The sequence below is a fragment of the Amblyomma mixtum genome, chromosome 3 (genome assembly GCF_055824585.1).
Source record: "Amblyomma mixtum isolate Tamu chromosome 3, ASM5582458v1, whole genome shotgun sequence".
NCBI classification, from domain to species: domain Eukaryota; kingdom Metazoa; phylum Arthropoda; class Arachnida; order Ixodida; family Ixodidae; genus Amblyomma; species Amblyomma mixtum.
The window spans coordinates 384,051,019-384,076,964 of record NC_143014.1 but is presented as its reverse complement, the minus strand read 5'-3'; the positions used below and the strand labels follow the sequence as shown (position 1 = coordinate 384,076,964).

At 50.8% G+C, this 25,946-nt stretch overlaps 2 pseudogenes; one reads left to right on the top strand and one right to left on the bottom strand.

Moving 5' to 3' along the window:
• The first annotated feature begins 6,163 nt into the window (after nucleotides 1-6,163).
• On the top strand, nucleotides 6,164-7,385 carry LOC149357068 (uncharacterized; annotated as a pseudogene).
• Nucleotides 7,386-14,981: 7,596 nt separating this feature from the next.
• LOC149357067 (uncharacterized) overlaps nucleotides 14,982-25,946 on the bottom strand; it is a 35,807-nt pseudogene continuing 24,842 nt past the window's right edge.

The following is a 25,946-nucleotide window of genomic DNA, read 5'->3' as shown; positions in this document are numbered from 1 at the left end:
GTATCGCGCTGCGTATTTTATTTAATGGAGCAAGGTGTACAGACAAAAGGGTGCGTTTTTTTTTAATTTTACACTGACACATTGCCCGCTCAAACGTGATTAGAACAAAAGGGAAATTTTTCAGCCAACGGCGAATTTCCACCTCTGTAATGCCCCCCCCCCCACCCCCCGCCCCGCCTCCGTTTGCAACGCTCCAGAAACAATTGAGCATTATTTCATCAATCGAAAAGACTCGGTAGTCTTTTGGGGTATCATACAACGGACATTGCAGAAGAAGTTTAGAGACCGCATTCTCTACGATATCACACTGCCCTTTCATTTGATAATGACCCTTTGTTGTTTTTAATTGGACTACACGGCTTCTGGAAAGCGCTCATGATATACTGGCATTGTGAATCTTGTTTCTGCAAAAGGTCACTTCAGAATGATGATTCTTCACTTAAAGGGAATGTAACCCCACAATGTGTTCAGACCCGAGTGGCACTCGCTTACTAATGTGCTCTCATTGTCTTTTTTCTGTTGCTTCATGCTTAGGTTTGTCGTATTATGATGCGTTAGTCATGTGCTCTCTCCATCGTCTCTTTTCCAATCTTTGGTGACTTGAACGCGTCGTGATAATCCAACATTTTTTTTCTAAAGGACGGCACACAGTTCATAGACGTAGAACATTGCATGAATGTAATAAATACCATGTTGAATAAAAAGAACATGTCTGGCCTGTGTTTTTTTTTCATCCAAAATAAGAAGTCTTCCTAGCCCTTTTAGTTGTGTTGTCTTTTGTCATGGTTGTGGAGTGCAGCCGCTAGCTGAGTACTTTGTAAATAATTTATAAATGAAATCTTTATTTCCAAAATGGCTTAAGTGTCATGTTAGAAAAACAAGCTTGCCTGGTTTTGGGTCAGCATGCCCGACTCGCAAACGAAAGGTCAAGCGTTCGATTCACGACCAATTGCCCCAAAATTTGCTTGCAGCGCAACTGAATTGCTTTCTATACTTAGACGTCCAAAGACATTAGAGTCTTGTTTCCACCTTCTATTCATTAGTTTCGCAGTTTTTTGTCACTTTTGATTCCACGGCTCCACGTGTGACGTCAGCACCCTCTCGACCAATCCCGTTTTCCGCGCACACCGGTGAAGACGCCAACTACGCGGGGTTCTCCGCTGAACGGTACCCTTACCACTACAGCGTTAAAAGCAGTTCGCTCTTCTTCCAACGTGTCAGCCCCGCCGCGGTGGCTCAGTGGTTACGGCGCTCGGTTGCTGACCCGAAAGACGCGGGTTCGATCCCGGCCGCGGCGGCTGAATTTCTTGAAGGCGAAATTCTAGAGGCCCGTGTGCTATGCGATGTCAGTGCACGTTAAAGAACCCCAGGTGGTCGAAATTTCCGGAGCCCTTCACTACGGCGTCCCTCATAGCCTCAGACGCTTTGGGACGTTAAACCCCAATAAACGAAACGATCTTCCAACGTGTCAACATGCACCCAGCTAAAGAACTGTTCTTTCACACGGAACACAAATATTTAACGCGTTTACAAATACCATTTGCTCCACAGGCTAATATAGAGGAAAGGCAAGTACGAAACGTTTTCACTAACCTATCAGGCCTGGCAGAAAAAAATAATACACGTTAAACGCCAATTTATGCGAAGTTGGTAATGCAACGTCATCGCATGGCATGATTTAGGCTGTAGATGGCGCATAACGCAGCAGATATATTCAATAAATTAGATAGTTGCCGCCTGTACTTCAGTACGTAATCTCCTAGAGCGCTACATGACATGTTCAACTGTAACACCACTAATGGTTAACCAAGTAATCATATTGCCTGCAGAACATTAGTCAGCTCGATTCCGCACCACGACACGGATGCAGCCTCATTGCTCTGTTTCTGTTCCCTCGAAGTCATTTCTTTTTAACTACTTTATGTCGACATGCTCACTTTGAAGACGTTGGATGCAGTATTTTGTACGAATGCAGACAATGGAGTATTATGTATTCACTTAGAGTCGCTGCTATATTTTGTGCGGTATTTATTTCACGTTAGTTTATTTATTTGACATTCACTTCCGAGGCGCACCTCTTTGTAAAAGTGTTTATAAAACAGGTTTAATGCATATGTAAACAGGTTCTGCTTTTCCTTTTCTTTCAGGTGCCAATCCGCATGATATTTATAATGTTAATTTGTAAGTTATTCAGCCTCATCTCTGCACTCCTGTTCTGTTACTCGCTAGTGTCCAGGCCTTGTCAAGCTTTTCTTGCAGCTTTCTTGCCATGACATCCAGCAGCATTGTGTAAGTTGAATAAAAAACTTTCAAATAGCAAAAGCAATCGTTCAATGCATTTATGAATTCAAACCTGTTGAAACGATCAAATAATAACGTCTGGGCAAAGAGTTACTTCCAGAAGCTGCGCAGGAACAAAATATATGTTTTTTCTTTCATTCGAGAGTGTCAAGAAATAACTTTTCTACCATGCGCACGGTTCCAGTCGAAGCCAAAAATCGGCACCCATTACCATCTTTACTTACAACTGTGGTTTTCGTTTTGACGTGAAACCATCTACCTGCAATCCAAATTACTATGTAATGATGTTGGAGTCAAGTCGGATGAGTTTCTTCCGTTCGTCATGAGTGAATTCGAAAGAAAGAAAAAAATTCCATACACGACGAAATCGAAATTGTAATCTTTATTCCCATATAAAAACAAAAAAGGAAAGCGTTGGCCATGTTAAGCTCTCCTGAATGTGTTCCATCACCGTGTTAGGCGTATGCCGGATGTATAAAATAAGTTGTTCCGCAATTTTTAAAACGCGCCTTTTTCTGTAGGAGTGTCCTTTACGGCTTAGCATTCCCAGCGCTGTCGCCTGTCCGAATACAGCTAAAGTGTGCTAACCAGCATAGCTGAAATTGACTAGTAGCATAGCTTAAATTGACTAGTTAATTTGATTGTGTTAGAAATACTACTGTAGGTTTCGCTTTCACGCGTAGCCCGGGCCGGTAGGGACGGATGACCTTGAACAACGTTGCTTCAACCGCGCTCAGCCAGATGGCAGCATCATCGCCACGCCGCGCGGCCCGCGGCGCCGGGCAGTTTGCTCTGTATACGACAGATGGCGCAACTAGGAGGTCCGCCACTTCTGGCCTTCGAAGCCGGAGTTAGCAGCATTGGCGCGCAGTGCATCGATGGCGTTCGAATGATATCGGTTAAGCAATTCGCTTAATTTCTAATCAGACCACATATATAAATACCACCGAGTAGGAAACTGGCCGAGTTGGGGAATAGAACCACGGTCTCCGGAGTGCGAGGCGAGCACGCTAACCACTCCGCTATTCCAGCTGGATGGTTTCGAATCAACAAAGGCGCGTCTAATGAATACAGTGTCTTCGTTCACTCCAGTCTTCCGCCATTCTCGTTACGGCGAGGTTCAGGTGTCCACCGAGATATGTGATACAGATACATTTCCTTTCCTCAAAAACCAATTAGCCGACGAGCAAGGCGTATAGCCGAACGGGCGATGGCGTTCTGTGGACTCCCTGGCAGCGTGGCGGAATGGTGACGTGACCAAATATGGCGGCGCCCACGCTCCCGCGCTGTAGAGCGTCAATAAATGCACGCTTGCCTTGGCGTGAATGCTTTGCAATGCAGTCCTCTAAGGAGAAGTGGCAGTGATAGGAAGAAGCGAGAAAGCGACAACGTGCACAAGAGACGCCAAAACAGCTTGAAGAACGTCTTGCAAAGCGTCGTGCTAAGGATGCAGCTCGGCGACACCGTTCTACCTCGCAGAGTTGTTCCAGGTCATCGATAACCGATGAATCTCAACACCTGACTGCTCAGGTACGCCGCAATGCTACCAGCCGAAGGCAACGCGCCGAAGAATCACCAGAAGAACGCGCGCACCATTTCTAACGCGATTTACCCCGTTTAAGCAGAGCTAAACCTCTGCCAATTTTTATTGCGAAGAACTCCCAAGAACTGCCTTTCGCGTAGCGGCGGCCACCTGTCACGTTGACCTTTAGATTGACATCTGACGTCATACGATACCTAGCGATGTGACAGCGTGACGTCTACCAGGAGCGAGAGACAGGCTACAACTCGGCTCGTCGGGTAACGGCGGCCGCTTGGCACGGCGCGCCGCGCTCCTCCCGCTACAGGCGCTAGTGACGTTATGGCGTGACGTCATCCCAGGAGCGAGAGTTGGAGATTTTAATGCGCACCATGAAGAATGGGGCTACAAGAAAAAAGATAGCAAAGGCAGACAGCTGTGGGAGGACATCCAAGAGCTAGGCCTCACGCTGCACACAGACTCTGCCTGCCCGACAAGGAAAGGAAATAGCGTAATGGCAGACACATCTCCTGATCTGACGCTCTCCAAAAACGCACCTGCCATTAGGTGGGAGAATACAGAGCAGGACTTAGGAAGCGACCATTACATAATAGCAACTACCCTGGAAACAGGACTTTCGGAAGATCGCTCTCAGCAAGCGAAGATCACGAAATGGGAAAGGTTTGGGGAAATGTGGGAAGGTATCCCGGCTGAAGACATTACTGACATAGAAAGCTGGACGAGCAAGCTTAAAAAGCATGTAGCTAAGGCAACAGTAGCTTTAGAAGGACAGGACGCCCCAGCGATAGCCGACAGCAAGCTACTCCACATGTGGGAGGCGAAACGCGGGTTAGAACGCAGGCTTAAAAAACAAAGGTGGAACTGAAACCTGAAAAGGAGGATAGCTAGACACAATAAAGAAATCGAGAGGTACAGCATGCAGCTATGTGAACAAAATTGGTGCTGTGTATGCGATGATATGGAGAAAGGAATGAGTCTAGCCATGACGTGGAATATCCTACGCCACCAGTTAGACCCAACTCAATCGAAAACTCAATCGAACATTAAGCTAAAGAAAACTAGACATGCCTACTAGGGGGAAGACAAGGAATTCATGAAGGAAATAGAACAGACCTATACAGGAAATATAACTTGACTTGCCGGCTTATAAAAGTGTAGTAAGAGAGGAGCTCGACGCACCCATAAGGGAGGCGGAGGTTAGAGCGGAGTTAATCAGACTTAAAACAAAGTCCGCCCCAGGGCCGGATGGTATAACAAATAAGATACTTAGAAATTTAGATGACGAGTCCATCATTGCTCTCACAAAATACATGCAACAAGTATGGGAAAAAGGAACGCTACCCAAACAATGGAAAGAGGCCAGCATAACTTTAATCCCCAAGCCTGGCAAGCCACCCAAGCTGGAGAACCTCAGGCCAATATCCCTGACCTGATGCGTAGGAAAGCTGATGGAACATGTAGTTCAAACGAGATTAAATCTCTACAAGGAGGATAACAGCTTATGGCCTGACGAGATGGTCGGATTCAGACCAAAGCTAAGCACTTAGGATGTAATGTTACGACTGAATCATGGCATCATAGACTCCAATTATAGGGATGCAAAAGTAATTCTTGGGCTGGACCTCAAAAAAGCTTTCGACAATGTAAAGCACGAGGCCATCCTAGAGGAACTCCAAGAGATAGGAGCAGGCCAAAAAGCCTATGACAATATAAAGGACTTTCTGACAAATAGAACAGCGAAAATAAGATATCAAGTCATAGAGTCGGGGGTAATTACGCTAGGGAGTAGGGGCACCCCGCAAGGATCGGTCTTATCCCCGCTTCTATTTAACCTTGCTATGAGAGGTCTCCGGGAAAAGCTCAAAAAGATTGGCAACATACACTTTAGTATCTGTGCTGATAACGTAAATATCTGGGTCAATCAGGGCAGCGATGCCGAAATAGAGCATAAACTACAGGAGGCAGCGGACGTAGTGGTAAAATACGCAGCGAATAGAGGGCTAGCGTGCTCACCAGAGAAATCCGAGCTTCTGGTGTATAACCCTAAGCACTTGAGACTCAAACAGGGTAACAACTTCAACATCACGGTCGGAGGAAACCCCGTGCCGATGGTGGATAGGATTAGAATATTAGGACTGCATATTCAGAGCGACGGATACAACGGGGAAACCCTGAAGAAGCTCGAGGGATATGCGGCGCAAGCCATAGCGATATTTAGAAGAATAGCACTCAGAGGACGAGGGCTAAGAGAGAAAAGCTTGATCAAGTTGGTGCAAGCATACGTTATCAGTCGGATAAGCTATGCTACACCCTACTTGAAGATCCGCGCCTCAGAACGGGATAAACTAGACACGATCATAAGGGGATGCTACAAACGGGCTCTAGGCCTGCCCATAAGCACCTCCACTGAAAGACTCCTAGACATGGGTATTCACAATACATGGAGAGAGATTGCTGAAGCCACGAGAACGGCGCAGCGAGACAGATTAAGCCAATCAAACACAGGAAGGGCGATTCTAAGCATGGTAGGACTCCAGACGGAAAAGGGTATTCTAGTAAAGCGGCACATCCCAAGGGACATCAGAGAAAAGATCAGGGTAGATCCTTTACCCAGAAACACGCACCCTACATTTCACAAAGAAAGGAGGGAAAAGAGAGCTGAGGCGCTCACCAAACGCTTCGGCGAAATGAATGAGAAAGCAGTGGCCTACACGGATGCGGCTACCGGGAAACTGGGAGCACCGGCGGCAACGGTTGTTAGTGGCCGGGGTACAGCTGTCTCTTCCGCAACCATACGCAGTCGAAATCCAGAGTCGGCTGAAGAAGGTGCAATAGCGCTCGCTTGCGTGGGAACGGAGGCACAATACATAATTAGCGATAGCAAGACTGCTCTCTAAAATTATGCCCGAGGCAGAATAACACAGGAAGCACTGCGAATCCTAAAGGGACGCAGAATAAATAGAAATATTTGTCTCGTTTGGACACCAGCTCACGAGGCAGTTCCAGGAAACGAGGCGGCAAACGCCCTGGCTCGAGATCTCTACTTCCGAGCCGCGGCAGGACCGCCCGATAACAAGGAACTGGACGAGAGACTGATAAATTACACAGAAATAGTGGAAAATTACAAACTAAACAGGAGACTCTTTCCTCCCCCGGACAAAGAGCTCGCTAACACAGAGGCTACGGCTTGGAGGAGACTACAGGCTAAAAATTTCATACACCCAGTGTGGGCATAGCCTATCTTAAAAGATTAGGATATTGATGATAAGTGTAGGAAGTGCGGGGAGAGGGGGACCCTCGACTATGAGATTTGGGAATGTGCGGATTCTCCAGGGTTCCGAGAGAAAATAGACAGTAGAGAGGCCTGGGAAACCCTTCTGCAAAGCACGGACCCCGTCGTGCAGAAGAAAGCGGTCCATCTGGCGATAGCTGCCGCGAGGAGCCAGAAGCTCCTTGCCTGTCTCTAGTCGCGGAGGTCCCGGCCCCTGCCCCTCGGCCTGCGTGCCGGAGGTAGGGAGTAGGGGGCCTCCATTCTGATGGAAAATAAAGGTTTATCAACAACAACAAGAGCCGGCCTACCAACTCGGCTCGTCGGGTAACGACGGCCGCTTGGCACGGCGCGCCGCGCTCTTCCCACTAGAGGCGCTGCATATGCAGTATAGGCGGATATGCCGCTGCATATGCAGTAGCGGCAGATTAGGCGGAAATGTAGTTGAGCAGCGACTCCCGGGTTTAATGTATGCGGACGATATTGTACTGTTAGCAGATAGCCAGGAAGATTTACAAACTTTGGTTAATTGCTCTGGAGACGAAGGAGACGCTCTAGGATTCAGTTTTAGCGCAACTAAATCAGGTGTGATGATTGTTAACGATACAACTGATCAGGTGCTTAAAATACAAAGCCACGAAATACCCAAAGTGGCCGAATACAAATACCTCGGGATATGGCTAAACGAAGGGCAGATATACATGGAAAAGCATGAACAGGCTCTTAGGGCAAAATGACGAAGAGACGCCGGGATAACGAAACATAGGGCATTATGGGGGTACAACAGATATGAAATACTAAGAGGTATTTGGAAAGGAATAATGGTGCCGGGACTTACTTTCGGCAATGCGGTTCTGTGCTTAAGGGCAGAAGTTCAGTCGAGATTAGACGTAAATCAGAGAGCTGTTGGAAGATTAGCACTAGGTGCCCACGGCAAAACCACAAACGAGGCAGTACAAGGGGATATGGGCTGGGCATCGTTCGAGGCACGGGAAGCTAAGAGTAAAATACTATATGAAGAACGCCTGAGGAAATTGGACGATAACAGATGGGCAGCTAAGGTATTTAAATATTTATACAGAAAGAACGTTGACTCACAGTGGCGGAAAAGAACTAGAAAACTAACCAGTAAGTATGCCGGTCATGAGGACGGAGAAAGAAAGAGCATTAAACGACAGGTTAAAAACGCGGAAGTTAAAAATTGGATGAATTCAATGGAAAAGAAACATAGTGTAGAACTATATCGATTCTGGAAAAGGCAGATCAGGAAAGAATTTTTCTATGATAACTCAAGAGGCAATGCCCTACTTTCTGAAGCTAGATCAGGGTGTCTTAGAACGCGCAGCTACAAAAAGAAATTTAACGAAGAAGATGACACATGTGCAGTGTGTGGTAGATCTGTGGAAACAATTGAACACCTCATAATCAAATGTGATGGTATCCATCCGGATGTCGATGCAGGCACAGTCACTCTTTCTGAGGCCCTAGGGTTTAAAGATAACAATGGTCAAGTAAATAAATCTGCAGTGGAAGTCAGCAAAAAGCGATTGGAGGATTGGTGGCTGAAAAGCAGAGATGTGGCATAAGGTTACAATTGTAGGAAGCCGTAGGCAAAGGTGATGGAGAATCTTAATGAGAATTGCCAACACAGTTTTAAAAAAATAATAATAAATAAGGAAAAGCTGAGCATGGTGGCAATTGCCACCACCCCGTTTCAAAGGGGGCGCTCCTATCCATCCATCCATCCATCCATCCATCCATCCATCCATCCATCCATCCATCCATCCATCCATCCATCCATCCATCCATCCATCCATCCATCCATCCATCCATCCATCCATCCATCCATCCATCCATCCATCCATCCATCCATCCATCCATCCATCCATCCATCCATCCATCCATCCATCCATCCATCCATCCATCCATCCATCCGTCCGTCCGTCCGTCCGTCCGTCCGTCCGTCCGTCCGTCCATCCATCCATCCATCCATCCATCCATCCATCCATCCATCCATCCATCCATCCAAAACAGAGTACACTGTGGGGCCAGGTGGTCTTACATAATCTGAACGAACAAACGTAGCGTTTAAACAGGACACAGAAAGATGAGGACAGGACGGGGCTACCAGTAGCCCCGTCCTGTCCTCATCTTTCTGTGTCCTGTTTAAACGCTACGTTTGTTCGTTCAGAGCATTATAAAACACCTGCTTTCGCAACCTACCAGGCTTAACCAAAGATAATCCCCCGGCAATTTTTTTTCTCTTAGTGCTAGTCTCTATTAATTGAAAGGCACGTAGTTCACTTCAAGTAATGTCCATATCAGTTTTTAGAATTTCCAAAACGCAGTTACGCATAGCCCAACAAATTTTGCTCCCACCGCACCAAAATACATGCACTTTCGAAAAGCCCGCAGGCAAAGCGACAGATCCAGTACATGTAACCCGTCGGAAAAGCCAAAATTTGTCACGTCACTGCGTCGAGGGTAACCTTGTATTCGAAGTTCTAAATATTGATAGGATATTACTGGCGGTGAGCTACACACCACGCAACACAGAGGGAGGCTAACAGTAATAGTTGAGAAGTCGTTGACCTCCGTGTCCAACGCCTGGCCACCCCAAACATACATTCGGGTTCCGACTGCGGACGCCGTGTGGAAGCAGCGGTTAGCCGGGGCCTCTGCACTGGTCGGAGCGCTATGCCACGTCTGGCTCTCAAGGTCAAGATAATATACACGGTGTGAGGATTCCGGGTCCAAGAAATCAAAGACGTACATCCGTTGACGCAGCACACAAGCCGAGAAGATGCTCAGTGCCGCCATTTGGCCGCACATTTCCGAGCGGCTGCTTATACAACCGGTATAAGCAGCCAATCCGTGACCTTATGTCCGAGGAGCTCCCCCACGTGTAGGCACAGTCACCGCAGCCGACAACGCTGTGGTCGCTAAAGCTAATTGGCTCGCCTTCGGGGTGCAGCACAGACAGCGGCACACCCCACTTGCACGTTGCAGGGTGGAAGATGTATGCGCCTAAGCGGATGCCTAAGATTACATCGCTGTCATCGTGGTAGTTGTAGAACGGGTGGAACGAGTAGACATTTCCTTTGATGGCGACAGCATGTTGTTGACGAGTTCTGGAACGCCGTTCAGCAGCACGTTCCACATCGTCCAGTGGTAACCAATCTTCTCAGAAATGAAACCGAGCGTTAGTTTTTATTTTTTTTTCTGCAAGCCTGTGTTGATTTTAGTGAGAAAGCTTCTAACGCACCCTTTGCTGTCATGACGATATAACAACTATTCCTGGGCTTACGCGAAGAAGAGAGAGGGAAAGCGTGTGAGAAGGGAAAGAGGGGACACGAGTAGCAAAGGCATTGTGTGGTTGTTTCAGAAGCCACGGAACTGCAGGCCCTGCGAACACACAAGATTTGCGGCGCTCGTAAGATTGCAAAAACGAGCCCGGAGTCTAAGAAGACCTGCGTAGACGGGCAGCTGAGGTCACAAAGAAACGCTAACATCAGCATTGGGCAGCCGTGGATGGAGTCAGGAGGCAGGTTCGGGCTTGGGCCACTTGACATCAGGGGGAGGCCAAAGCCAACTAACATACGGCCGTTGGAAAAGGGGTCAACGCAAAACGAAAGCCGACCTCAAACGCGCTACGCGACAGGACCCCTAAAATCCGGACGTCCAAATGCTTGCGCCCCCATGATGGATGGAAAACTTTATTATGCAAGCGAGTTTGGACCGTTCAAGGCCTCAGGGCCACCGCGCAGCCCTCATATTACGCGCATGTGCCCAGGGTGCGTATAACCATGGCACTGGTCCCAGTATCAGGACAGAGTAACGTTGTCGCGAGTCCTCAGATCTGCGTGCTAGAGAATGCCTCGCTGCAATTCACGTTACTGGTGGTAACTGCTCCTTGAGTTTTAATCTAGCATTGCATATTCGGCATGATTAAGGATTGTTACTTGACAGGAAAAGAACTGGCAAACTTCAGTTCACCTTAATAGCACGACGTGATAGCGTTGAAGTGTCCGTACGGTCGCTAGGGTGTCCCCTGGCGCACAGTTTTGCAGACACCGACACACTTGTTGAAATCATAAACGGTTTTATTGCACATCGTCGTCCACATTAATTAGTGCCTATAATTATTGACCCTCATTAGCTCTGTGGCCCTCTCGTGTAATTTTCCTGCTGTGCGCTGGGAGATACTCGTACAAGGCCTCTATTTATCGAACTTATCGCAGGTTGCTCAGTGGTGGTTTCTGTTCCCACTGACCACATTTGCTTTTTTATATAAGCAAAATAACTTTCCTACTCCACTACCTTCTCGACCAATCAGGATTTTCCAGTGTCAACGATCCTGACGATGGGTTTCCAGCCGAACGGGTCTCTTAATCCGGTCGCGTAAAAAAAATTAAAATTGGAGGGGACACTTAAACTGCGCATTAAGAGTACGACGCGATAGCATGATGGGTTAATTCCCGTATATGCAGGCCATTCACTATTTTACACTGATAGATCCTTGGGAGTCCTCATACCCCTCCAGTCGCACTGGTGCAGTGGTTAAGCGAAGGGCCTTGTGGGACCCAGGTTCCCCTGCCCGAGCGGCCAATAATTTATTTAACTGCCACGGTGGGCAGTTTGATCACTATCCGGTGGGAAGGTTGTGATGACACGACAAGGACACGTGACCAAGGCGGCCCATCCGCCTCCTAGGTTGCTCTCTGGGAACCACCTGCCAGAACCATGTCCATGATTTCTCGCTCACAACGCCCACGAGGACACCGGGGCCTTTAAGTCGATAGATGCAGTGCTAATGTTCTTCTTTGTGCGGCTCAATAACTAAGGAAATTATGCCCGGTAGTTCTAAAAAAATAAAGGCGAGCGGTGTTTGCAAATGAAGCGTCTATTCCATTCTCAATTCACACAGTACCGGAAGGGTAAAACCAACGTAATTTATCGGACACCGTTAGCGCGCATGAGTTCAAAGGATTAATATTGCAACAACGGCGTTTCAAACCCGTGGCTGAGCAAACAGGTCAGCTTCGCTGGCCACTGCACGAGGGCGCGATGCTATCGCCGCAACCGATCACGTCTCGTGTTAAACTGCAACACACTTTCACGCTGTGCGTTGCAAATCGCCTCTTCAACAAGTTCCACCTGCGGCGCTCCGCTCATAACACGTTTTCCACAATCGGTAGTTACCGCCGCGGTGGCTCAGAGGTTGGAGTGCTCGGCTACTCAGCAGGATGGATGGATGGAAACAACTTTATTACACACAAAAAAAATCTTCCAGGGTGCTCCCCTACCGGTTTAGTAGTCCACGGGCTTGCGCTTCACGTAAAGCCCGATCCACCAGCCATTTCTCGCCGGCGAGCTGAGCGGTCCGTAAGGCAGCCTCCCAGGAAGAATGAGTGGGATTGGGCATGGGGTACTGCCTTTGGGGAAGGACATTCCCAAAGGTAGTGGAAAAGTGTGGATCTGGGCACGCCACAGGTGGTACGATAAGGATGAAATGTGGGGTGAAAGCATGAGAGACGGTGGGGGGATATAAAACAGCCTGTCTGTAATTGTCGGCATGTGGCGCTGGATGAGGGCGACAAGGTACTGTGGAGTGGTGGCAGTGTCATGCGGCTGAGTTTGTAGAATGTTGTAATTTGATGATATGTATGCATGACCGATGTAACCTCTTTCGCAGGGTTGGGTGCCGGATCATCCGGGGTCCGGAAGGAGAGTTCTCGGGCCAGCGCATGAACGCGCTCATTACCGGGGATCGAGGCATGCCCAGGGACCCACGACAGAGTAACCGTTCGGTCGAGAGAGGTTACTGTGGCAAGAATACGATGTGTTGCCGGCGTCGCCACGCCCTTTAGGTAGTGGCGGTACGCGGCCTGGGAATCTGTGCAAATTTCGGTTACGTTATTGTCAAAGGTGGAGTGGGCCAGAGCAAGTGCGATGGCGGCTCCTTCCGCTTCTGCAGGCGAATTAGTCCGGATAGTGGCGGCGGCCCCCACTGTGCCGTCTTCATAGGCTGCGACTGCCGTGAAATATCCTGGTTTCGAATTTTCTGCCGCGTCGACATAAAGTATATCGGAGCGGTTGCTGTATGTTTTCGTGTAATAGCTCGCTCGGGCCTGCCGCCTACCCTGATGGAGACTAGCGCTCATATTGCGCGGTAGGGGCTTCTGATATATGTAATCCTGAGTGCGCAGAGAGATCATGTAAGGTGTAGGACTTGTTGGGATGGGAATGGGTGGATTGAGACGTAGCTGTCGCAGTAGGCGTTGTCCTGTTTCTGTGCGACTCAGGCGGACTAATTGGTTGGTGCGTTGAGCCTCTATTAATTCGGTCACTGTATTGTGGGTACCAGTGGCCAGGAGACGTTTCGTGCTGACCGTCCGTGGAAGACGTAGGGCGCAGGTGGCAGCCGTGCGTATTAGGATGTCTGCCTGTTGTGTTTGCCGATGAGTGAGTGTGTGGTATGAGAGGTGGTATATAATGCGGCTAATGATTAGTTTATTTGTCATATTGAGGGTATCCCGTTCAGACAGCCCATGATTGCGTGCTACCACCCGCCTGATAAGTGCAGCGACCTGTTTGGTCTGTTTTTGCAAGAGCTGAAGGGTGGTGGTTGCATCGAGTGTGTTGCTAATGAGAAGGCCGAGAATCTTCACCTGAGGCACAATGGGCACTGGATTGCCGTACAAGTGTAGTTCTATCTGGGAGTCACTGGGGAGGGGATTCAGTTGCAGGAGTTCTAAGGTATAAATCGCATGCTGGCATGAGTCCAGGCTGATGGGAGCGTCCCAGCTTGCCAGTGGTTATTAAAGAGCTCCGTGAGTTCCTGGACGAAGACTTCGTCCAGATTGAGTAGTGCCTTGTAGGTTATGCCATCCGGCTCCGGCGCCGTAGAGCGGCGAATACTGAAGAGTGCTCGGCGGACTTCGTTTAAGGTGATATCGGCATCAAGTTCTGGGTTAGGTGGAGGTAGATTGGGTGGACCTGCCGACTGAAGAGATGTCGGTATATAAGTGTCCCGTAGTTGGCCAATTACGTCGGTGCCCTTTTGGAGCTCTAGTTGTATTAGACGTTGTGTGTTTACTTGTGTCTGAGATTTAGTGGTTCTTGGATCCAAGAGAGCACGTAGGAGGGACCACGTGCGTTTAGTGCCTAATGTACCCTTGAGGTCGTTACAAAATGTTGCCCAGTTTGCGCGGGCTAGCGTGTTCGCATATTCTTCTGCCTCGCGAGTGAGAGCGGCTATGCGGAGTCTCAATTTACGATTGTGTCACTGGTGACGCCAGCGCTTGAGAAGTCCCTGTCGGGCCTCCCATAGATGAGCAAGATGCGGATCAATCTGCGGTCCCTTAGGGGTATTTTTAATGCTTTTGCTGTTCGCCTGGATGGCCTTCACCAGACGGTCAGTACAGTCAGTAACAGTACAGCAGGGGTAACCGGGTTTGAACCCAGTCGCGGCGGCCTGCGATTCGATGAAGGCAAAACACAAAAAGCGCCCGTGTGCTGTGCGGTGTAAATGCTAGTTAAAGATCCCAGGGTGGTCGAAATTAATCCGGAGCCCTCCGCAACGGCCCCTCCTACTCTCTTACGCCTTTCACTCCCACCTTCCTCCCTTCCTTCAAGGTGCGGGTGGGGCTTCCACCGAGATATGTGAGACAGATTCAGCGTCACTTCCTTTCCTCAAAACCACGTATTTAGAGGTGCATATAGAAGGCAAAGTAACCAAATTACAAGTTTCTATTTCACCAGAGAGAGAGAGAAACTTTATTACAACAGGAATTCGGGGCACACCCCATGGTCCCCGCACGACCCCACTGCTATAGTGCCTAGAATATTCTAGGCACTATACCACTGCACTCAAGTGTTTATGTTCCTAAGGTCCATAACACTGGCAGCCCGGTTGGTGGCGATGGTCTGCACGGCCGGGTCCTCCGAGCGCCGCAGGGTCTCCCAGTCCTCCCAGGTCTTGAAGTTCTCTAGGTCCCGCGGGGGAGGGTCCGCCGGGCAGAGGGAAAGGGTGTGGAGGGAAGAAGCGAAGGGTTCTGGGCATATGGCGCGTGCTGGAGCGGGGAAGGAGTGATGATAGGGGGCAAAGGTAAGGGGTGAGGGGAGTGTGTGTATCTGTAGTCTGCGCCAGAGTGTTGCGTGTTTGTTATCTAGGGAGGGGTGGGGCGGGGGGTAGAGCTGGCGTGAGGCTCTGTATGTCTGCGTCAGCTCGCTGAATGAGTGCATGCGCTCCTTCGCGAATCCCCGATCCGAGGCCACCTGAGCTCGGTTTAAAGAACCTCGGGCTAAAAGGTTGGTAGTCCCGTTTCCGGGATTCCCGGAGTGCGCAGGCACCCATATCAACTCCACTTGGCGGGGAGGGGGTGCATCGGGTGAGTCCAGCTTGTCACTAAAGTCACTAAAAATATACCGGTCTTCCATGCGAGTGATAGCGAGTGCGATGGCGGCTTCCTCTGCAGCCTCTGGGGATGTGTCTGGAGGGAGAGGTAGTGTGAGGAGGGTGGATGAAGAGGAGTCCATCACAGCTGCTGTCCCTTCATCACCCGTGCAGGCAGCGTCCATCCATACGGCGTCGGGCTCGGAGCCGTACGTTCGATGGATTGCCTTCGCACGGGCTCTCCGGCGCTGCTCATGGTGGGACGGGTGCATATTCCTCCGGAGAGGCCTGATGAGGAGCTCCCGGTGAAGGGGCCGTGGGATAGTGAGGAGGGTTGGGTCGTTGGCCGGTATTCTGATTCCGAGGGAATCCAGGATATACCGGCATGTGGAAGTTTGTGTGAACCTGATGTATTGGGCCTGTCGGTGGGCTTCCATCAGTTCCCCGATCGTGTTGTGGAGGCCCAGGCCTAGTAATCTGTCTGTGGGTGTGTTGAGGGGAAGATGAAGGGCTACCTCGAATCTCTTGCGAATCAAGGCATCCAAAGCGTTTATGTGATCATTGGATAGCTGAAGGCTGAGGACAAAGGCATGAATGAGCCGACATAGGTCGCGCTCTTTCAAGCCTCTATGATGTCCCGAAACCCTGCGGATGAGGTGCGATATCGCGCATATAACCTGTTTAAGTTTCTTGAGGGTGGTGGTGTTTTTGCCATCGCTCTGGCTGTGCAGGCCCAATACACGGAGGGTGTCAACCTCAGGTACCGGATCACCATTCAGTTCAATGGCAATGGGGGAGCGGTGAGAGCGACGGTTCTTAGGCCGGATGAGGAGCAGTTCGGACTTCTCTGGGGAGCAAGGCAGTCCGATGGTTCGTGCATAATTTTATGTGAAGGTGGCTGCTTCCTGTAAGGTGTTCTCTATGCCGCCGTCACTGCCGTGGGTGGTCCACGGGGTGATATTGTCGGCATAAAGAGTGTGCTTAAGGTGGGGAATAGTTGCCAATTTTCTGGCGAGGGGGATGAGGGTAATGTTAAACAAAAAGGAGGAAAGGACGGACCCTTGAGGGGTGCCGATACTCTGAAGCGTGTAGGAGGGGAAAGACAGAGGGCTGAAGTGTATCTCAGCCGTGCGGTCAGTGAGGAATGCTTGAATGTAGGCGTACGTGCGCACACCCACATTCAATGGGGATAGAGCAGTCAAAATCGCCTGATGTTCAATGCGATCAAAAGAGCTGGAGAGATCCAAAGCTAAGACTGCCTTGGTGTGACCTGGAAGAATCGGGTCGAAAATGTCGTGTGTGGGTTGCAGCATGGCGTTCTGTGCGGATAGATGGGGGCGAAATCCCACGATGCTATGCGGGTAAAGATTGTTATCCGCCATGTGACTTGTGAGTCTCGCTAACACAACATGCTCGAGGAGCTTCCCTAGGCATGAGGTTAGCGAAATCGGGCGAAGGTTCTGTAGTGTAAATGGTTTGTTGGGTTTTGGTATGAATATTAACTTCGCGTGGCCACAGGACTGCGGAAGCTTACCCTCCTTCCATCACTGGTTGAAGTATTTCGTAATGTGGGTGATCGACTGGTCATCCAGATTACGGAGCATGGAGTTTGTGATTTGGTCTGCAGCAGGTGCAGAGTAGGCGCGGAGAGTCAGGAGGGCCGCTCTGACTTCCGTCTCCGTGATGTCGGAGTCGAGTGTGGGATTTGCCTGGCCTGTGTAGGAGGGCAGAGGTGTGGGGGCGCCTGGAGAGGTGTACATGGTTTGAAGTGTGTCTAGGAGGGTGTCGGGATCGTCAATGTGTTCATGTGTGAGTCGTGTCACGTGGTGCTGTGTTGCTGATTTGGTGCGTGTGGGATCAATGAGATGTCGGAGGAGTTGCCATGCGCGTTTGCTGGACAGGCTTCCGGCGATGCCGTCACATATCTGTCCCCAGTTGAACCGGCAGAGCTCCTCAGAGTGCTGTTGGATTTGTCTCTGCAGCGCGGCCAGCCGCTTTTTAAGCGTTCTGTTGTGTTTGTTGCCTTTAGAGCGCTGCAGGATGCTGTGATAAGCCTCCCAGAGGTGGGCAAGGCGTGTGTCGAGGGTAGGGGTTTCGGTTGTAGTTTCAATGTTTCGCGTGTTGTGGTGAACGTCATGCTTGAGTGACTGCACCCATGCGTCGATGTCTGCGATGGGAGTGTCTGGGAGGGCGGAGCTTGCAGCGCGAAAGGCATCCCAGTTGATGAGTTTGTGTGTTGTATTTGCGTGACGGGGTGGTTTGTACGGGACAGTGATTTGTATAATATAATGATCGCTACCCAGTGTATATTGTGTTCTGTTCCAGGTAACGCCGCGGATGCAGCGGCTCAGCGTCAGGTCCGGACCGGTGTCCATGCTGACACTGTTGCCGATCCGCGTAGGCGTCTGAAACGTGTTGTGCACAGTGGACCTCGATGTGTAGCGGTTGTGTATCCCCAGTCAGTATGCTGACTGTTGAAGTCCCCACCGATGAGTAGGGGATGTTTCCCTGCTAGATGGTGTAGCTTTCGCAGAAGTGATTCTAGCGGGGCCATCGGCAGGGACGGAGGGTGGTATATGTTTGATATAAATATAGAAGCAAGTGAATGTGTGTGATGTATAAGTTTTGTGATCACGCAGGGCGTCTCAGACGTGATGTGATGAGTTTTGTAGGTGAGGCTGCAGTGTATGAGTGTGGACGAACTGGGTGTGTTAGTGGTATCTGAGTGTGTAGATGTGTAGCTTGGGAGGGTTGCCCGGTGTGCAGTCTCCTGGAGAAGAAGTATGTGGGGCGTTGGTGTGATGGTGGGAAGGAGAAGTTGCAGAGATGCACGCTTGGCCCGGAAGCCGAGGCAGTTCCAAGTTAAAATTGGGACATGATTAGTGCTCCCCCCCGCCATATTGGATAGTGGGGGGATTGAGGAGGGTAGTAAGACGGGTGTGAATTGGTATGTGTGGCTCAGGAAAGGTGGTTTGTGCTTGCGGAGGTAGCATGGGGGGAGTGGGGGGGGGGTTGAAGTTGGGTGAAGCGATGGGTAAGGTTATGTTCCAAGAGCTTCATCATCTTGGTAAGCATAGTGTCCATAAGCTGCTCTAGTTTTTCAGTGAGGGTGGCGGCAAGGTGATTGAATCTGGCCTCGAGGCGGGCGTCTAGCTCTTTTAGTTTGTGGTCAAATTTGCACTCGAGTGCTGCTAATTTACCGTCTATTTCTGGGGGAACGGAAGGGGGTGTAGCGTCTGAGGTGCGCTGCTTCTTTGCAGGAGGGGTGCTCGAAGTGTCTGTAGATGATGTGGTCGGGTTAATGACAGGGGGTGCGGGTTGAGGGGGCATGGAGGCGGCGGGGGTAATTAGGAGGGAGGAAAGGCAGCTTACCTCGTCATGCAAGGCCTTGAGTTCCTGGTCTCTCGGATCTGCCTGGGAGGACATGGTGTGGTGGGGATTGACGGATGGCTTTGCCAGAAACGCGGTCTGCCCAGGTGACACGCGAGGAGTTGTTGCTGCCATTCTGTCTGGTTCTAGACGATGACCAGGAAGGCGTCGAGCTGCGTCCGTTGCCTGTGCTGGGTTGATCGCAGCGGGAAAGCCGTGATGCAGACTTGTGCGGAGCCGATGTGGGGTGCGTCTTTACTACACGGCCCCCTAGCGGCCTTCGATTTCACCAGAAACAACTGCAGGTATTCACCCGCTCAGGAATTTTTTACCACAACAGGAAATGAAAATGTGAAGTGCCAACGATTCACGCCACATTTTCACCATCACGGAGGGGTTGAACAAAGTGATTGTTGCTCGCAATGTGAATAGACAACCGCTGCATGACACATATACCAAACACCTGTTAGACGATAAGACGGCGACAAACACGCACGAAACGAAAGAAAAAATGTACCTCAGGTTTTAGGCAATATATATTTCACCTTTCTATTTAAGGCTACAAGATATTCAGTCCCTATCAATGTGACTGGCATGGCCGATCAACTAACCGAAATGCTCGATTGGAAAGCGTTATAAACGTATCTCGCGGCGTCAAGAAGGTAATTCGCTCTGAAAACAAACCCGTAATTCAGAAGAGCCCTATTGGCCACTTATGCGCCGCTTATAGCGCTTTTAATCTTGGTTACAGCAACAGTACATGTTCGATTTTGAACATTCATTCGTTGAGTATCATAAAATAAAAAAAACAGGAGTGTCTAACACTGGGCCGCGGACCACGGCGTCTTGTATTACTCTTCTGGCCAATCGCAATAGTAAACGAAATCAATTTTTGAATGTTTGACTATATCCAACAATCCGTGTATCGAAATTATAGAGCTCATTATTTTTTTCTTGTGATAAGCTTCTTGTTTAGGTAACAAGAATCGTTTAAGCAGCGGACTACTTTTTCATCGTGGAGGAATTCTATACGCCGAGGCTAAATGTGGGCGGAGCTTTTCTGCAGCCTTAAATTGTATCCGACTATAAGTCCACACACGCCGCGTATACCGATCACCATATCGCTGCTTCAGAAAAAAAGCCGCGTGATGCCGCCACCATCGGTGGAATGACCGGCCCTTGTTTCTTATAGAAGCAGGTCTCTCTGCAGGATGTAGACAGTGCGGCTAAACGGTGTTCCAGAGCATGTCACCCACAGGGCTGTACGCATCAACGGCAAGGTCTACTCGTTCAACAGTTACCACGCGGCATGGAACTTGCTCCACGTCTTCATCTTCGACCCCGCGTCGCGCCGGTGGGATATGGTGCAGACGCAGGTTCCCGACGGCGGGGCGATTAAAATTTCCCGCCACACAGTTGTACCGCACGGCCACTGCGCGTATCTGTGGGGCGGCCCGCCCACCTGGCCATTTCCAAGTGTTCTTTATCGCTTCTACCCAAACACAATGACATGCAGCCGTCTGGAGGTGTCCGGTGAGGTGCCCTCATCGATGTATGGCAGCAAAGCTTGTGTAGTGGGTCACCGCAAGTGTATATTCTGTGACTGGGATCCATCGCCATATATGAGGGTCCTTGGCTTGGATACCCTGGAGTGGCATCGTGTCCCCACCAGCGGAGAGGCTCCGGATCGACGTGCCTGCCAACCTGCGTCTGCCATCGGGACAGGCATGTTTGCGTTTGGAGGCAGCCTAGCAGACCCGTCCCTCATCCTATACTATTTTGAAACGACCACCTCTTCTTGGGTGCGCCCAGAGGTTCAAGGCGTTCCCCCTGTGTGTCGGCGAGGACATTAAACCTTCGTGTTCAACGAAGAGCTGTACATTTTCGGAGGGTACAGCGATGTGCTGAAGACCTACTGAAGACCTACATAACCAGAAGAGCATAAAACGCATTCACGATAGAACCCTGGCTTTTAATTCATTTGCACTTCCACGTGCCATCGCTCTTTGGAATGATCTTCCTGACAATATCGCATCCATCGGCAACCATCAACCATTCCAGGATCAGCTACGTAGATATCTCACATGACATCGCTTTATCTCCTATCTTTGATTTTCTTTGTCGCAGTGTACTTTTGTTCCTTCGTTGCCATTACGTTTTGTTTTGGCCGTATGTCCGGCATTCATGAAACTAATAAGTGCCTTGTATCCTATGTATAATTTCGCCTTCAAATTTTGCTTTGTACATTAGTTTCTTTTTACTTAATCTCTTGTATCTCAAGTTGTATTAATTAGTTTCTTTTGCACATTTGTCGTTCTTTGCCCCCCTTACTCAATGGCCTTCTGGGCCCTGTAAGGTATTGTGAATAGATAAATAAATCGATGTGGAGAAGTCCGACCCCGTGACGTCGTGCTGGACCGAAGTGAAGACATGTGGCTCACCACCGTCTCCCAGGTCCTGCCATGGCTGCTCAGTGATGGTTGAGTGTTTATCTTCGGTGGCTTTGGGCTGGCACCCGACCAGGATGAGGAGCAGGTAGTTGAGGAGCGAAGATCGCTGACCGATCTCCACGTGTTGCACTTGGCACAGACACTGAAGAACCTGTGCTTACTTGCAGTAATTGGGGCGCCACAGGATCTAAGCCCCTTACCACCCTTCATTAGAGAAATTCATTCATTCATTCATTCATTCATTTTATTTCTACTTTTGCCATACAAATTACCAAAACACTGACTGAACCCATAGCCAGAGGCTAGTGTGGGGTTCAGAAACAAAATATATTGTCACGACCAGAGGAGCCGTGAAGGTAGACGTCGAGAAGAACCCAAGACTGGGAGCCATTTTTTAATTATGGAGCCAGCCTCCACGACACAGAACAGAACAGCGCGCCACGAGAGCCCACTGCCGCTTCGTCGTCGTCTTCGACTCAGCGCGGAGGCCACGCGGCGCGTTAGGCGCGTGGCATTATTCCCCCCCGCGAAAGCAAACATCGTCTCGATGTGGAATGGGGTATGTACAGTGAGGGGAGGAGGAACAAAAAAAAAAAGACTGGGGGTGAGGTGAATTATACAGTGCGCTCTAGATGACATGCAGGGAGAGTCAAGTTCACACGTGGGGTAAGGGGAAAAGGTACGAAACAGCGTGAACACAGCGCTCAGTCACGCGAAAAGTACGGCTTTAAGCGCACTACATGCACGATTTCAGGCCGTTGACGCTGAGGGCCGGCGACCACAGTTCCATGGGGGACAACTTCGTATTTGACGCTGTTCAGGCGGCGCAGGACTCTGTACGGGCCAAAATACCTATTTAAAAGCTTTTCGCACAATCCCTTGCGGCGCACTGGTGTCCACACCCACACGTGGTCGCCCGGCTCTTAGTGCACGTCCCTGTGCCGAAGGTTATAGTGTCGGGCATCGGCGGATTGCTGGTCCTTGATGTGCAAGCGGGCCAGCTGACGGGCCTGCTCTGCTTGCTCCACGAAGTGGCCAGCTTCAGGGGGAAGCTCTGCGTCGCCGTACGGCAGCATGGCGTCTAGCATCATGCGGACCTCCCTGCCATACACGAGACGGAACGGGGTGAACTGGGTGGTTTCCTGCGTCGCGGTATTATATGCGAAGGTGACGTACGACAAGACCTCATCCCAGGCTTTGTGTTCAACGTCGACGTACATCGAGATCATGTCCGCCAATGTTTTGTTGAGCCGTTCCGTTAGACCATTGGTTTGGGGATGATACGCTGTTGTCGGTCGATGAGCAGTATGGCTAAGCGCTAAGATGTCACGTAGGAGTCGGGCTGTAAACGCCTTGCCTCGGTCAGTAATGACGGCCGATGGGGCGCCGTGTCTAAGCACGATGTCGTGCATAAAGAAGTGGGCAACTTCGGCGGCAGTACCTCGCGCCAGGGCCTTCGTTTCAGCGTAGCGGGTCAAGTAGTCTGTGGCGACTACGATCCACTTGTGGCCGGAATACGAGAGAGGAAATGGCCCCAGAAGGTCCATGCCGACTCTGTCGAATGGTATTTGTGGCGGCTCGATGCACTGAAGCAGTCCAGGAGGCTTGAGCGCGGGTTTTTTTCGCCGCTGGCATTGCCGGCATGTCCGTACATAATGCTTGACGCTTGAAGTTAGGTTGGGCCAGTAATAGTTCTGCCGGATTCGGGATAAGGTGCGGGTAACTCCAAGGTGGCCGGAAGTCGGTTCATCATGGCAGGCAAGGAGGACTTCATCCCGCAGATCAGACGGTATGACGAGCAGGTAAGTTGTCGGACTTGAAGTAGAGTTCTTTTTATAAAGCACCCCTCTCCGCAGGCAGAACGACGATAGTCCACGAGCTAGGTTTCGTGGTATCTCAGGGCACCCACCTTCGAGATGTTCGATGAGCAGACGGAGCTCGGCGTCGGCACGCTGTCTGGAAACGAGCTCAGATGTGCTGACCGCTCCAAGGAAGCTATCATCGTCGGTGGTGTCTTGCGGAGGAGGTTCGACGGGAGCGCGTGACAAGGTATCAGCGTCGGTGTGTTTCCGGCCTGACTTGTAGGTGACGGTGAAATCGAATTCCTGCAGGCGTAATGCCCAACGTGCTAGGCGACCGCAAGGGTCCTTTAAATTTTTCAGCCAGCACAGCGAGTGGTGGTCGGTGACGATACGAAACGGTCTGCCATAGAGGTATGGGCGGAACTTGGCGGCGGCCCAGACTACCGCTAAACATTCTTTTTCCGTGGTAGAGTAGTTCAACTCAGCACGCGACAGCGCGCGGCTGGCGTAGGCAATTACTTTGTCGACACCGTTTTGCCGCTGAACTAGAACGGCGCCAAGACCGACGTTGCTCGCATCCGTGTGCACCTCCGTATCGGCATCTTCGTCGAAATGTGCCAGGATGGGCGGTGATTGGAGTAGGCGTCGTAACTCGTCGAAGGCAGTCTGTTGTTCGTTGCCCCAATAAAATGACGTGTCATAACGGGTTAGGAGAGTCAGAGGGCTGGCGAGCTGGGCGAAGTTTCTAATGAAGCGGCGATAATAGGAGCACAGGCCCAGAAAACGTCGGACTGCTTTTTTGTGGGAGGGGACCGGAAAGGCAGCAACGGCAGCAAGCTTCTCTGGGTCAGCGCGGATTCCGTCAGCACTAATGACGTGCCCGAGGAACTTCAGTTCGGTGAACCCAAAGTGGCATTTTTCTGGTTTGAGGGAGAGGTTGGCGGATCGAACGGCTTTGAGGACAGTCCTGAGGCGGTGCAGATGTTCCGTGAACGTTGCGGAAAAAATGATGACATCGTCAAGATAAACAAGACAGGTCTGCCACTTCAAACCGGTGAGAACGGTGTCCATCATTCTTTGGAACGTGGCAGGAGCACAGCAGAGCCCGAATGGGAGGACGCGAAATTCATACAGCCCGTCCGGTGTAATGAATGCGGTTTTCTCACGGTCCCTCTCATCAACTTCTATCTGCCAATAACCACTTCTGAGGTCGACCGAAGAGAAGTACTTGGCTTGACGAAGTCGGTCGAGGGAGTCGTCGATATGCGGTAGCGGGTACACGTCTTTCTTGGTCACACTGTTCAGCTTCCTGTAGTCGACGCAGAACCGTAGTGTCCCGTCTTTCTTTTTCACGAGGACGACAGGAGACGACCACGGACTGCTTTACGGTTGGATGACGCCGTCTGTGAGCATCTCTTCGACCTGTGTTTGAATAGCATCTCGCTCACGAGGGGACACACGATAGGGCTGCTGATGGATGGGTCGGGCTCCTTCATGCGTGATAATGCGGTGTTTAACGATCGACGTTTGGCGCACTTTGGACGACGACGTGAAACAGGCACCAAACTCCCGCAAGAGGTCCTGCAGTTGCCTCTTTTCAGTGGGTGGAAGGCCAGGATTTATGTCTACGCTGGTGACCGCTTCGGCGTCAGCTTCAGGTGTGTCCTCCGCACAAGCAAAGCATTCGGCCACTTCCTGAACATGGTCGACGTAAGCGATGGCTGTGCCACGGAACAGATGTCGATGTTCATTGCAGAAGTTGGTGACAAGGACCTCTGTACAACCTTCATGAAAGGATCCAAGGCCCCGTGCCACCGCAACCCCCTTAGTGAGTACGAGGGAGACATTAGGCTCGACAACCCGGAGTCCCCTATGTGGCTCGTCGCAGGTAACTCTCGTGAGAATGCTGGCAAGTGGTGGCACCGTAACGTTATCGTCGGCGACTCGCAGGGCGGACCGAGAACCCTGGTGCGCTGGTTCTTCTGTGGCCATTGCGGTAGAAAACGTCACCAAGCGGTTCGGGAGGTCTATGATCGCACCGTGCTCGCGAAGAAAGTCGATGCCAAGGATGACATCGCGAGAACATTCGCGGAGAACGAGAAACGTGGCAACGAATGTGCAGCCTCGAACCGTAACCCGGGCCGCACACATGCCGAGTGGTGCGACAAGATGTCCGCCTGCCGTGCGTATGTCGGGACCGTCCCAGGGTGTCGTCACTTTTTTCAGGGCCGTCGCAAGCCGTCCGCTAAGGATAGAGTAATCTGCGCCCGTATCCACCAACGCGCTAACCTCCTTTGTGTCGACGAGAACAGGGATATCCAAAGAGACCCTTCCTTCAGCGCGGCCCGTCGATGGCTGTTGTGGATGACTCAGTCGGTGCGGCGGCGGAAACTGGTCGGCGACTGGGGTTGCGTCGTCGGGTCGATTCAAGCGGCGGGTTGAGGGAAACTCTTCGGCGATGCGGCGTTCGGCGTCGGGGCGATTGGGTACGTGCGGCGGCGGAAGCGGGTCGGCGATTGGGGTTAGGGCATCGCGGCGAGTCGAAAGGCGCGTCGGGCAAAACTGCGCAGCGTTGCGGCATCCGACGTCGGGGCGATTAAGTTGCTGCGGCGGTGGAAGCTTTGCGTCGGAACGGCGCGTGACACTGGTGTTCGGCAATGCCACCTGGTGTTCTCAGGTGGCGCTGAAGTGTCTTCGAAGACGTTGAAGTGTCTCGCGCTGGCTGGCTGCCTGCTTGCTGTATTCTGCCGGTTAGCGTCCTGTCGCCCTATTTTCCGTTACATATTTTGGTGTAGGCGCTGGGTAAAGATCCCCGTAT